This window comes from Sinocyclocheilus anshuiensis, unplaced genomic scaffold (genome assembly GCF_001515605.1).
Source record: "Sinocyclocheilus anshuiensis isolate Anshui unplaced genomic scaffold, SAMN03320099.WGS_v1.1 scaffold2244, whole genome shotgun sequence".
NCBI classification, from domain to species: Eukaryota; Metazoa; Chordata; class Actinopteri; order Cypriniformes; family Cyprinidae; genus Sinocyclocheilus; species Sinocyclocheilus anshuiensis.
The window spans coordinates 147,018-147,532 of NW_015542467.1; positions in this window are offsets into that span (position 1 = coordinate 147,018).

The following is a 515-nucleotide window of genomic DNA, read 5'->3' on the forward strand; positions in this document are numbered from 1 at the left end:
ATACATACACACACACACGAGGACACCAGATTCCCTGTTTATTTCGAACACACTTTCCCTTTGGACACTTTATTCCCTGTTTTGGACATTTTAATGTTATTTTCTGTTAATAAAAGCCTCTCCGAGGCCTGACGCCACACCCACTGTGTCTGTCATTTGTTCCTCCCGCCACACCATGCAACATATTAGTGTTCTAGGAATCTTTAAAGGGGTCATATGACTTTGCTAAAAAATAACATTATTTTGTGTATTTGGCGTAATGAAATGTGTTTATGCGGTTTAAGGTTCAAAAAACACATTATTGTCCACATACTGTACATTATTGTTTCTCCTCTATGTCCCGCCTTTCTGAAACACATTGATTTTTACAAAGCTCATCGTTCTGAAAAGCGAAGTGTGCTCTGATTGGCCAGCTATCCAGTGCGTTGTGATTGGCCGAATACCGTGTGACGGAAATGTTACGCCCTTACCATATTGTGATGCCGTGTCCCGGCCGGAGCGACGAGACAAAAACA